The sequence below is a fragment of the Conger conger genome, chromosome 6 (genome assembly GCF_963514075.1).
Source record: "Conger conger chromosome 6, fConCon1.1, whole genome shotgun sequence".
Classification (NCBI taxonomy): domain Eukaryota; kingdom Metazoa; phylum Chordata; class Actinopteri; order Anguilliformes; family Congridae; genus Conger; species Conger conger.
The window spans coordinates 49,294,143-49,307,865 of NC_083765.1; the positions used below are offsets into that span (position 1 = coordinate 49,294,143).

The window sequence follows — 13,723 nt, forward strand, 5'->3', positions numbered from 1 at the left end:
AATACCTACCTGGTATTTACTAGGCACTTACCGGGCTGTAAAATAAAGCGTTACCAACGGCCTTATAAAAAACAGCACGCACAAAGATATCTGCCATCTTTACTGCTGGGATTTACTGCAGTTTTGCTACTCTTCTAATTCCTTTGACACGGATCAGAGTCACATTTTCCCCTCTGCTGAGCTGAAGAGGGGATTTATGGGGAAGTGCCCAGACGCCTGGCGTCCATTCTCATTTCTGTGCGCGCTTCTCCAGGTTATGCACGCCTTTTTCCTTCACTGAAGCGTTTCTTCTGCTCTTAAACAGGCCATATGCCATGGCCGTGACCTTGGGCCCGGGGTTCTCTCGGCAGGGTTTAACTGGAGAAGAGGGCCCACCTCTCAGCATGTGTGCTCACAGGGTCACCCCACTGTCAAAGCCTGCGTGACCTCTGACCCCCTCAGCGCCCCCACAAGCTGTAAATAACTCCCAGGCACCCCCTGCTTCAAAAGGCCAAATTAGCCCAGTTACCGTCCAGGCAGCCCCCCCCCTTTAACAAACGAGGGGTTAGCATCATAATGAACGGCCACAAAGACAGCTGGACGTAAAATGGAGTTTTAAAGAGACGGCGTATTATTTTGCACTTGGAGAGCGCACATAACTCACGAAGGCTGCTGAGTTACTGCTGCCCAGTGGCTGCAGTCCGGGGTGGTGTTGGAGTCACTCCTCCGTCTCTCATTCAGGACTGCAGTTAGTGTGCACCGCTCGGAGCGCAGTGCCGTGCCGTTAAAATTGTCTACAATGACGTCCTGAGTGCTGTAGGTCTTCTCTTTCCAATAATGCCAAGGCCTATCAGTGACTCAGATTACCCAGCAATGGCAATATAGTACAGTGGCAACTAAATATATAAATAAACATGCAATGTGTTTCTTCTATATGTACACTAAAAGACCTGCCTTTTGCAGGAATAACTTATTTGAAAGAGACAAAAGAATGCAAATTATTCATTTCTCCTCACGTGTCATCATCAGGTTCACTGCTTGTGTCATTTAATTTTTCCTAGTAGTTATATTCTCATGAATACCCGTTACATATTTGTAATATTTGAATACATTATTTTTGATCTAGACATGTTTCTGGGGTTATGTGGATTGCATCTGAAGTGACATGATACTGCAGATCAGACGTGGGTCTAATACACAATTGTTTTGGATTTAATTATTCTATGCTTTATTGAGCTTGTGTTTTGGAACCAACCGGTGAAACACTCTCAAAAAGTTTAAAGCCTGCCTTCTGGTCCTCTCGGTTGGCTCAGTTGCACCAGGCGAGATCAATCGAGCGCCGAGAAGCATTGGAATCCTAAACAGTTAAGCACATGACCCAAGTCTGCTGCAGAGGTTGCATAGGTTGAAATAGAATGTTCTTGAAATGTTCACCTATTCTCTGGTCGCCTGCGCTTGTACAGGAAACAAGGCACAGCATCACACGAGGAGTAATCTGATGGGTGATTATGAATCATGGCTGTTCCTGCTGTCATTCCAGCCTGACGGGAGAGAAAGTCAGGTTCCATTTCATCCAGCACTGTGTGCTCAGATGGCCATTTTACATTCTGTTAGACTGTGGTCACCTGCTGTGGGCTTCCCTTGTTCTTTTTTAACGCTTGTGCCTGCTCTCCTTTCCAATTCCCCGTCATCCGTGTCGTTTTCTTTTATGTGCTATTAGCCGTTGCATTAGCATCCACAGCTTTGACAGTTCTTGGAGAACTGTCCCTATTGCGACAGGAAATAAGATAAGGCGGAAACCAATGGAGTCAGATGAAATGAGAACAATCTGGCCAGCGTGATCAATATAGCTTGGTGCACCACATTCACTATACTGGACTATATATATGAACACAGGTTGCGGTGGATTTGACCAAGAGCACAATCAGGTAACTTTTAACTTGTAACTTTGTTTTCCAAGAGTAAACAGTATGTTGTAGCTTTCTACATTTCAGAGCAGTGGGAAATGTAACCTTGCCAAGGAGGCAGCTGTAATCTCAGATGCCTATGGAGAAATTTTAATCTGAGTTTCCCGTGGGGCAATTGTCTTCTCGGGTGTGCATGGGACAGCTGTAATCGCCGATACCAGGAAGACGCTTTAATATTTAACACTTTAGTATTCTCTGGTACCTGTAGGGCAGGTGTAATCTCAAGGTGTGGCAGTTCAATCACTTAGCCCTGTGCTTGCTGAGACTTGAACAACTGGGAAGGGTGAAGCAGCCATGAACACGATCGGTTGTGATATCCAGTCACAGCAGACCTCTGCTCGACCATAACTGTGTGCTTCATTCACAGACCAGGGTCAAATGCGTACTTGTTTTGAATTGAAATACTTTTCTGTGCTCGAATGTCTGGCGCAACAGAGGCCTCCAAGAGGACCGTCTTTTAGAGTGATTCCTCGCTTCCAGTACATCAGACAAGCCCAGTAAAGTGTAGACAAGTATTTGAATTCAAAACAATTACGTAACATATTTATGTGTTATGACATATTTGACCCAGGTCTGCATTCAGATAACAGCAACAGAATGTTCCCTTCTGGAAGCCTCACAGCCTGTGCATTAGCACTTATGAGTGACAGTCCTCCACGAGGTGTCGATATTACGCACTCGCTCATTTAGTCGCCATGCCTCTTATCTCGATGACGGGCGGCGTTACGGTAAATAAGGACGGCGGTGCGGAACGGTGCTAAAAGCATACATAAGTTATCCTTGTGTGCAGAGAGTCTGCATGGAAGCGGGGGTAGACCTTTGCATGGACCTTGTGTAATAGCTGACCAGATACACTAGCCATTTTAACTCCGGTAGTTTCGCCGTGGACCTTTTTCCCCGGTAGAGGACAGTACAAGCTTTCCACCGATGTGCCGACATATGCGTAATTCTAAACTTATAACTGCCCCCGCGGGCTCAGTGTCAACAGCTTGAGAGCTTGCTTTGCACAGCGTAGTACATTCAAGCATAACCTAATATACAGGCACTCAAGCTTTCTGTTGCTTCAAGAAGATTTTACTATGATTCTGTTTCCCAGGGCATCCTTGCAAAAGAGAACATGTTCTCACTGGATCTCCCCTGGTTAAATAAAGGATTAAAAACTATTTCCCTGCTGTAAAATCCAAATATGCCAGCTTGACTAGCTTGAACATTGAGCTGGTCTAGCTGGGCATAAACTGGTCAACCAGCTGGTAAAACCACGTTGAGCTGGGAGCTGGTCTGCACTGGTCAACCAGCTACCAGCTGCTTCAAAACCTAGCTTGAGCAGTTTCTTTCAGCGGGGTCTAGATTCCGTTGTGTGGTTCACGCCGGCTGGAGCCACAGGGCGGGAGCGGGGGTTATGGCCATTAGCCTGTGGGCTGCGTGGTGGGTGAAGGGGCGCGTGGGGGAACCGCCTTTGTTTGTTTCGACAGATGCGCCGGGCCTTCTCAGAGCTTCTGTCAGCGATCAAAGGAAGCGATGATGTAGAACAGATTCATGGCCCATGTCTTATCAGCACAGCCTCCCGCCACCCCACCCGCCATCCGTCATCCCGCAGAGGCCTTGCCTGTCCGCGCATCTCACCACAATGATCGCGCCCTAAACGCACCCCATCCATCACCGCCGCACTGCTCTGCCCCGGCCAGGTGTCCTGCCTTCAGGGCGTGGGGGCGCTGCCCTGCAGGTGAGAGAGAAGGCAGGGTGTCCACGGCAACGACGTGTTGAATGCGTGTCACCTGAAGAATTCACCTGGCTAAAGTGAAGCTTGTGTAGACTGACACCATTAACACACACACGCTCACACACACAACTATAGGGTACTCACTGAGCACTTTATTAGGTATTTATTAGACTTATTTTTTTGACTTAATAAGTCTTCTACTGCTGTAGCCTATCCACTTAGAGTTATGATGTGTTGTGTGTTCAGAGATGCTCTTCTGCATACCACTGTTGTAATGTGTGGTTATTTGCGTTACTGTCACCTTCCTCTCAGCTTTGTCCAGTCTGGCCATCCTCTGACGTCTCCCATTAACAAGGCGTTTCTGTCTGCAGAACTGCTGCTCACTGTATATATGCATAATAGTATATAGGGTATATATTATTCATAAAGTAAACCCTACTCAAGTTCCATATTAATACGCCAAAGTATACTGGCTTACTACCGATGATTATGATTATGATTATAATTATGATTTTGATTCCTGCCATTACTACATTACTTCTGAACTGGAAGTTCTTTCAATTTGTTGAAAAGGTTCCAAACAGGCACAGTCTACGCATGCTGGACAGAGAGCCTATATGCTCCTGGTAGGCTTCATCACAGATGTCGGCCTGTAGCATAGTGGTTAAGGTGAATGTCTGGGACCCGCAAGGTCGGTGGTTTGATCCCAGGTGTAGCCGCAATGTAGTTCTGCACAGTGGTTGGCCCCTTGAGCAAGGCCCTTAACCCTGCATTGCTCCAGGGGATGGTTGTCTCCTGCTTAGTCTAATCAACTGTACGTTGCTCTGGATAAGAGCGTTGGCCAAATGCCATTAAAGTGAATTCTACAGACCAAAAGGTGATCGTTGTTCACTTGATAAATATGTTTAAGTTTTGTGGTGTAAGTGAAATAAACAGCGTAATGTGTGCCTTTCTGGGGTGAGACCAGCTCTGGGCTCTCAGGCCAGTGTCCCATTACCCCCCGGCTCTGCCTTATGTGACACTTCTTGCGGTTGATTTCTTACATATTACATATACCTACAGCCACACATGCCACCCCATGTGTCAATATTTTGCCTTCACTCTACCTGCAGATACCTGTGTGTATTGGCAACCCTCAGTATTGATTTCAAACATGGAGTGAGTCATTGCTCTCGCACTTAAAGTTTAGGGAGGAGAGAAGCCAAAATGGTTTCTTTGATAATGCTGGTCAGGCAGAACATTTCACACAAGCTGTCAGAACTAGAACAATGCACCTGGGTGACTGTTCATACCAGTATTTGCTGAGAATTGTGTTAAATGATACACACAACTGAAACGACAGTTGCTGGACTGATTGAGCTAATACTGCGGTACAATATGAATATCACCTGAATAATGTCACCTTTGAATAATAACAGTGGACATAGCAAGTCATACACTGGTGAAATGCATTAGCGGACTGCAGCCAGGTGAAAATGACGTGGTCCATATTTCTGGGTAACATTTGGCTCTGGGATCTGCTGGCACTTTGCATGTAAAATGCTGTTTGTCAACGCATATTGATCCTGCAAACAGAGATCTTCAGATTGAGGAGAAGGCCCTGAAATGGTGGCAGCGGCTAAATTGCACTGTTCCGTGTCTGTATGTGTTATTTCCCGTGCCACTCTGGCTGTGCCTGGGGCAGGGTGGGGAAGGCCACATTTTCTCACACCACAGTCACAGCCACAGCAGCCTGGAGACACTCTGGGTCAGCTGGCAGGTACTGACACCTCTCATTTCATTTTTAATCAACCCACCTGCTGTTTCTGTTCTTCCCAAAAGCAGCCATGCCGTACAAAAGAAACGCACACCGCATTACCCATCACCTCATTATTTTCCAATTTACACTCAGATGCTCTTCTGCATACCACTGTTGTAACGTGTGCCTATTTGAGTTACTGACGCCTTCCTGTCAGTTTGAAGGAGTCTGGCCATTTTCCTTCAATCTCACTAATTAACAAAGTAATTAAGAATAATTGATAAAGTCAGTACATTGTAATTGATTAAATGTAGTTACATTCAAATTCAGTTTGAATCCCAGCCTAGTTCTTCGAGCTTCATGAAACAACAACTCCCCCCAACACCTTCATATTGCTTCTTCCCATCGTGGCCTGCCAATCAAGTAACCCTCATCCATAATCTTAATGCTTAATGCCTAATCTTAATGACCAACAAAAACAGGCATGATGGAATTTCAGACAATGCAACACAAGCTATTCACTTATAGTTGGTCTTTGTACCTTGGACGTTAGATGTGAATGCACTGAAAACCCAAGCCACTAATTAAATCCAGTAGGTGTCCATTTTGGCATTAATTTGCCTCTTGGAATGAAAATGTTTATTGAGGGCCTGAATTGATTGCAGGCTTTTTGATTGGCTTGTGCCTGACACCATTACACATGATCGTGATGACCTCTCTGCCCACTTGTGTTCAGAAGCCCTGCCGCTTTGACCCCCGCTCGGGGAAGCGTGGGGCCGTCGCTGAGTCGCTGCAGTTGCCTAACTCGGCAGAACGCGCCCAAACTCTCCTCCCCCCTCTGAATATTTAATAAACCTATTTGTTTGGCGGCAGAGGCAGGCAGATTATATCCGGCTGCCTGTGCCTCTTTGTAAAAGCCGGTGAGCCTCTTTCTTCCTGCTCACAGGAGCAGAGGGGATATCATTTCGTCTGGTGTGACAGCTCCCCTTTAGCATATTCATGACAAATACGGAATCATTTCACAGGTGTATTAAAATAGGACTTATCCACTTCAGAGGGAGCCGTGTCACCAATTCCAGCGGTGAATAGCCATGCATGAAAATGGAGAAGGGGGGATATCCGCGAGAGAGAGGCGTACATCCGAGCGCAGGTCAAGAACCTAATTTCACACTGACGTCGAGGTAATTTGGCTTTGGAAATGTTTGTCAATTCTCCATTCGTCTGGAAAAAAAATATAAATAAAAATAAAGCACAGTACCCAAAGGCTGCTGTCTGAATGCGAGATATCCGACCCGAACCGGGCTGTTTACGGCACGCTTGGCGAGGGCATTACGCCTGTCAGAATGAAATAAGTGACACACTTACACGCTATGAGGAGCTGGACCAAAGGTGTGCGCACTCAGGGAGGGGAGATAAGAGGAGAGGTAATTAGTACATTAATCTTTTTTATGATATCATTTTTCAGACATATATGATGGTAATGTAAATTAGAAATAAGGAGGGTTCACGGAAAATAGAATTAATTTTGAGCGGGTCAATCGCCCTACAATAACTGCATTACAAGCAAGGCGTAATTTATGGCAACATTTGTGCGCCCCCCCCCACACACACACACACCGAACCCCCCTCCCTCGTGCCCAACTCCACCCCTCCCACTCCCCCTGTTCCCCTCCCCTGTACCTGGCTGATTACAATGCCTCTGTCTCTCTCCAGGCCTGTGGAAAGCCAGCCCGGGAGATAACGCGCCGAGCTCAATCGAAAATTCCATTTGCGGGCGAAGAGAAAGAAGGAGGGAAGAAAAGGAGAAGGGGAAAGGAGGGAGAAGCCTCCTCCTTCTCCTCCTCTGGACCCCGGGAGGACTGGTGTGCGCTGTAATGGCGCTCTATGGATTATTGATTTTTGATTTAAGGTTCCGCCCGGGCAGAAGCCCATTTTAACGGCACCATTACCCCCGTAACGATTAGAGACAAAAAGTTAATTATGTAATTATGAAGCCAATAACAGACGTGTCTGCTTTACTTTGCTTTAGTCAGTTTAAACATTATCTCTGGTGTGCACATCTAGCGGGCTGAGTGTGAGCGGGGGAGATTAGCGCCCTGGAACCAGATGTGGAATTTAATTCTCCGGGCCGAGGCTGTCTGGGAAGCCATTAAGTAATCACAACACTCCCCCTCTATTAAATTCACGGCTGCAACTTTGCACACAAAAGGTGGTGGCGGGGTGGGGGGGGGGGTGTTCTGAGCTTTTCGTTTTTTTATTGAGTGTAACAGCAGTCCCAGCCCGAGGTGCGAAGAATAAAACTACTTAATAGGATGCTTCAATCTGTCGGAAAATGAGAAGTTGGAGCGGGCGAAATAAAACAGAAATAAAATGGCGGGTGGGGGGGGGGTTAGGTCGCGATATGTAGGGTCTGATAGCTGCGCTGTTCACCTTGAGAGGACCGGGGGGGGTGGTTGTGGGAAATCAGAGAGGCGTAAGGTATGGTCAATATTTTCACATTATTTTACCGACTGAAAATCAGTGCCTTTCCACCAGCTGGAGATAAGATGAGATCTTTAAAATTGGAGGCACTTTAAATGGGGAGTGTGGAGTTGGGGGGGGGGGGGGGGGGGTGAGGTGAAGGGAGAAATGAGAGTCCGCAAGTGGGACTAATTATTTATGGATAAAGATGCGTGGAATAGATATGGCTCTGAAATTATATTTATTTAATGTCATGGAATGGGGATGGTTGAAATAGCCCTTGAGGGAAAGAGGTCAATATAGAGGCCTCTTTATATAAACAAGCACTTAAGACCCGGAGAGAGGCCGAGTTTGATTAATTGGGTAATTCATTAGTTTAGTCAAGTCCTTTAGCAGAGACTGAGTGAGTCTGTGACCTCAGGCTGGACAGGAACCAGGACTCAGTAACAGAGCAAATGACTTTGAAGCTTATTGACACTGACAACAGAAACCACAATGTGCTCTCTCTCCATCTCTCTCTTACACACACACACTCACACACACAGATACACACGGAGTACATATTCAAGTACACCACAAATCAATATACATATGCAGATACAGTACACGCAGTCACAAACATACAATCATTAATATTGACACACGCATACACATACTGCAAAGAAACAAATACAAAAATTCATTTTTTTCAGAATAATTTTCCATATTCCTAGCATGAAAAATGTGTAAATTAAGTAAATAAAAGAAAAGTTAGTGTTCATTGGCATATATTGCCCTGTCGGTTGACCTCTTTAAGAGCCCTCATGTCCTCTAGGTTCAGCATGTGGTTGTGAAAAGGGTGTGATCAAAGCCGATGGGTAAGCGCAGGGTCACACACTGACACACACCCTGGGGAGGCCAGAAGAGCTGGACACAGGGTGACACGTAAAATGAATTTTTTTATTTGCGTTTCGCCAGAGTTTAATTGCGTAATACAGAGGGCGAGCAAATAAAAATAACAGTCTATATCCGTCACCCTCACAGGACTGGGACAGCAAATACTGAAGTGAAATAAGACACATCAAACGAAAACAAGCAGCTTTCTCACTCACTCTGCCCGTGGCTCTCTCCGAGGCTCTGGTATCCCAGTCTCAGCCGCAGACTGTAGAGAGAAACACACTTTATAAACTTTATAAACTTTATAAACTCCTGGACTGATTCCTACAGCCGGCCAGGTGTGCGCCTGCTTCACCAGCGGGCGTGGTCCTGCGATCGGCCTGCTTCCTGCCCCCCACGGGCCCAGTGTGCCACACGCATGTTCCACATGCCACACGCATGTTCCAGTCTTCTGGTTGTAATATAATATTTGGTGTGGTCGGATTGTTTCCCAGTTTGTTAACATGAATGAACAACCAACGGTGGATAAGAATTGGATTGAGACCGTTTGCGGTTGGGATCCATTTTAAATGAGTTCTCAGTAAGAAGGTCAAAAAGGTTTATTTATTCAGGACAGTACTACTGTAGTAGTAGTAGTAGTGTGTGGGTGTGTGTGTTTCTTCTGCTAGATAGCATGTGGCCTGCTGTAAAAACCAGCAATGCCAGCTTGACCAGCTTGAAAATTGAGCTGGCCAATAAGCTGGGTATGAGCTGGTCATGAAGTTGGTCTAGCTGGGTATGAGCTGGTCAACCAGCATGGCCAAGCTGGTCATAAAGTTAGTCTAGCTGGTATGAGCTGATCATCCAACAAGACCAAGCCAGTCATAAAGTTAGTCTAGCTGGTATGAGCTGATCATCCAACATGACCAAGCCAGTCATAAAATTAGTCTAGCTGGTATGAGCTGATCATCCAACATGACCAAGCTGGTCATAAGGTTAGTCTAGCTGGTATGAGCTGGTTATCCAACATGATCAAGCTGGTCATAAAGTTAATCTAGCTGGTGTGAGCTGATCATCAAACATGACCAAGCTGGTCATAAGGTTAGTCTAGCTGGTATGAGCTGATCATCCAACATGACCAAGCTGGTCATATGGTTAGTCTAGCTGGTATGAGCTGATCATCCAACATGGCCACCTACGGTGTAAAGCGCGAGGCAGTCCACAGGAAACCTGCCACACCTGTCAGCTTTGGCGACCTGGCCCCGTTCAGCCCTGTTCGGCCCCGTTCAGTCCTGTTCGGCCCCGTTCAGCCCTGTTCGGTCCTGTTGGGCCCCGTTCGGCTGCGTCTCCTTCGACATTAACCAGAGCGCCTGTCAGTCACGCCATTCCCCCTGCTCGCCCGTTTTTGTCGTGTCAGTTGTGTTCCAGTTCCCCGCCCACTATGGAAAGCCATTGGGGCCAAAACCGTCTGGGAAAATACGCCCTAACAAGGCAAAATAGACCACGTAAAAAATAAACGCGTTCAAAATACCCGCGTTAACACGGAAGTAATGGCCGCGTTCAGATGGCCAAAATGAACGCCTACTTACACAGCCAATAATACTGCAGCATTTGGGCATATATTTGCATATTACGTGTATAATTACATACATAATTTGCATATTACGTATGTAATTACGTACATCTACGTGTGCTTCAGAGAGCGTGAACACATTGCGTTATATTCATGAGATGGTGACTTACCGTCCACGTCTGCTGAGATAGAGGCTTACCTCACTTCAATGCCTGGTACATCATTGGTTTGTAATAGTTTATTGCACAGCTTAAGTCTTCGCAGTTCAAGAATCTTGTAAAACAGCTCACCCAGCGACAGACCTGAACTTACGACTTGAGTGATAAGCCGGGATGGCTTTGTAAAATAGGCTAACAGAAGAAGCTAAGCTCTCCAAATAAGCATGGCGCGATTTGTTGTTAATTGCCAGAGGACTTTTTCGGAATGCACAAGACTAGCTTTGTCGGACAATGTGGAGACAGGCTCTGGGCCGATTATTACAAGGTAAGCAAACGTTTGAATTTGGCGTGCTAGTCTTCATTGATGTAGTAATGCTACATTAGTATATGGAGAAGCTTTGTCGATAGCGCTGCTAATATGAACAGGGGTGAAATATCGATAGCATTTTTTCCGGTGTGCCTTGTGAATGGTTAGCCACGTTGGCAGTAAAAGTTTGTACTTACAAACGGGACGCTCCTTCCCAGCAGCTACTGCTAGACCCGAGCTAGTACTCAAGTAGGATTGTGTGTGCGATATCAAGGTCTGGTTTCATTTACATTTACAGGATGGAGACGATGCAGAGAAGTATTAGTTGGGCAAGAGGGCGATTGATTGAGCCTGACTTGGCAGATGAAATGCAGGATATCATTTCCGAGTTTCTTCAAGAGTTGAGAACACTCACTCAGCAGCAAGGTAAAGCTACAGCCCCCAACTCCTTTTTATTGTCAGATCTACAGATATTGTCTACTGAAAGCATTGTAGCTTAATCACTTAACTATTTTGACATTGGTTTATTTTATGAATTTAAACTATGAATGTAGTTTGGAAAGCTTGTAATATTTTAAATGGTTGTTTTAATGTTTTCAGTTGGCCAAGGCTACCGGGCTCGTCAAGTTGTTGGTCGAACCACCATAGGCTGAGGACGGCAAGGCATATGTCCCCCTACCAAATTTTAATTCGAGGTTGCCTTGCCCAACAAGCCCGAAATCAGACTGCCATCCAGGAGTGTTTGGAGCTGATGAACAACCAGTTGCAGGGGATGACATCCCAGCTGCAGAGGATGAAGTGGCACCACCTAATTTGGACTATGCAGAAGCAGTCCAGGTTCCCAACAACCAGTTCAATCTTGAGGAAGGACACATGCACGAGCTGATGGAACAGGTCAATCCTTTGGACGGAGCACGGGACAGTTTGGGAATTGATTTTCTGGAAGAAGTTTTAACTTTCATTAGGGGCATTCCTGAATCTGCATGAGTGCAGTTAGCAAGCCTAGTTAATGGCCTCTCTCCTTACACCTTTATTCAACATTTGTATTAAAATATTGTGTAATTCAGCTGAAGATTTCTTGTTATTTTTCTAATTGAATAGTCGTGTTGTCCTGACTTCTAACTTGATTGTTAGTGTTGAACCTTGAAGTCCAGGCTGTCACCTTTGAGATACTATACACTACACACCAGTCAGATCTTGGTCTTTGTATGTAGCATAATAAGCAGTAAAGCCATATAAGTCAGTGCATGTGTTTGGCTGAAAACAAGGTACAGGGTTCCCGCAGATCCTTAAAAGGCATTGAATTAATCTAAAGGCTTTAATTGGTATTAAAATGTCTTACAATCTTTCAAGTCTTAAAAATGTTAAAGACATGGGAAGTAGGATTTTGTGAATAGTTTTTTCTGACATTGCAAATTAAAATGTCATTGGTAACATCTATTTTTTAAATTTACCGTATGCCTCTCGCATTAACGTCACGCAGATCAGTGGTATTGTGTTATATGATGGAGGAAGTTATAGGCCTATGATAGTGGTATTGTGTTATATGATGGAGGAAGTTATCTCATATGGTGGTATTTGTTATGATGGTAGTTGTTTCACCTTAGTGTGAAGTTGTGTTGACTTAATTTTTTATTAAAGATTACAATAGCCTATATGCATGCACAGACACATTTTTCATTTGTATATATGTATGTGTACATATATATATATATATATATATATATGTGTGTGTGTATTTATATATATATATATATATATATATATATATATATATATATATATATATATATATATATATATATATGCATTTTATTGTAATTGTAAAAACTATATTTGGGACCAGGGGTGGGATATAGGGGGGGAAAAAAATACATTAAAGGTTTAATAAATACATTAAAAAAAAAAAAACATTTCTCATTTGTAATTATTTGTAATAGGCTCATTTGTAATTAAAACTAGATCAACCAAAATTGGCTAGCTGGCTTAATTAACACAATAGGTCGACCTTTACAACTAAAGAAATACAAATAAATATTCTGCAGTAGGCTGGTAGCTCTACAACTTCTAATATCTAAGACGGTCAATTTTCCCGTGTTAACGCGGGTATTTTGAACGCGTTCATTTTTTACGTGGTCTATTTTGCCTTGTTAGGGCGTATTTTCTCAGACGGTTTTGGCCCCAATGGCTTTCCATAGCCCACAGACACGGTGGGCCTTTCCTGTCTGTGGCTTTAATGACATCGACAAACCGCCCAGTGGCTCTCCACAGCTCTGATGTTTCTGGTCTTCAGGAACAAAGGCATCACCCAAGCAAAGAGTGCATTTGAATGTACATTTCAAATATGCCCAGGGCTACTTCAGCTCTAAATCATATTTACACTCATTTAAATAGTACATTTAGAGGCCTATACCTACTTGTGTACAGACAAATGTATGTATAGGCGTTGTAGGTTGTCCCCTATGATATCCCGATCCCTGTTGTCTAACCGGAAAAAAAAAATGATATATATATATTGCACTTATGATGACTGTATGCTTAGAACAGCACTTCAAGTGTATTTTACTAGTTATGGATGTAATACTTTAACTTGTGGAAGAACCTATGCACTTGTAAATCGCTTTGGATTAAAAGTGTCTGCCAAATGACTAAAATGTAAATGTAAATGTAATTTCAGTGGTGTTCGGCAGACTAGGGTCAAATAAGTAATTGTTTTGGATTCAAATATTTTTCTATTGGAACCTGACAATGAAATACTCCACCTTCTGGTCCTCTTGGTTGGCTAAATTGCACCAGTCAAGATCAATCAAGCACAGAAAAGTATTTGAATCCCAAACAATTCCACATTACTCCCTGGTCTGGTGTTCAGTCCGTGTCTGAAGATGACGCACACCCAGCACATACACAGGCATACACACGTGTGCATGTACACACAGTGCTGACACTGTTATTCACATGTTCTTTCT

At 44.4% G+C, this 13,723-nt stretch overlaps 1 long non-coding RNA gene across 1 annotated transcript; it reads left to right on the top strand.

Moving 5' to 3' along the window:
• The first annotated feature begins 10,449 nt into the window (after nt 1–10,449).
• LOC133131646 (uncharacterized) lies at nt 10,450–12,421 on the top strand. Its single transcript, XR_009709031.1, has 3 exons — nt 10,450–10,775; nt 11,056–11,183; nt 11,358–12,421. It is a non-coding gene; the product is annotated as an uncharacterized LOC133131646 (long non-coding RNA).
• The last annotated feature ends 1,302 nt before the right edge of the window (nt 12,422–13,723 follow it).